Source organism: Penaeus monodon, chromosome 20 (genome assembly GCF_015228065.2).
Source record: "Penaeus monodon isolate SGIC_2016 chromosome 20, NSTDA_Pmon_1, whole genome shotgun sequence".
In the NCBI taxonomy this organism is placed as follows: Eukaryota; Metazoa; Arthropoda; class Malacostraca; order Decapoda; family Penaeidae; genus Penaeus; species Penaeus monodon.
Window position 1 is genome coordinate 30663356 of NC_051405.1, and position 238 is coordinate 30663593.

The following is a 238-nucleotide window of genomic DNA, read 5'->3' on the forward strand; positions in this document are numbered from 1 at the left end:
GTAGATTTTGCAATGCATGGAGACATGATTTGCTTGTGTCTGGAAGTAGTGCTGTGATCTAGTTTCCATTTTTATGGGCTCGTTTACTCTTTGGTTGAAGTACAAGTGTCAGTATTGTTATATCACACTCATACATAGTTGCTAATTAACTCGTGCTTTATTCCTTGGACACAAACAGATGTACAGCTGATGTTTAAACCCTTTTCTGATTAATCTGTATATATTGCCTCATATGCTG

The 238-nt window shown here is 36.6% G+C and overlaps 1 protein-coding gene across 1 annotated transcript in view; it reads left to right on the top strand.

The window, feature by feature from the left end:
* The window catches only part of LOC119585967 (kinesin-like protein unc-104), a gene marked incomplete in the record, with an annotated part of 145723 nt that overhangs the window by 117972 nt on the left and 27513 nt on the right, over positions 1-238 (top strand).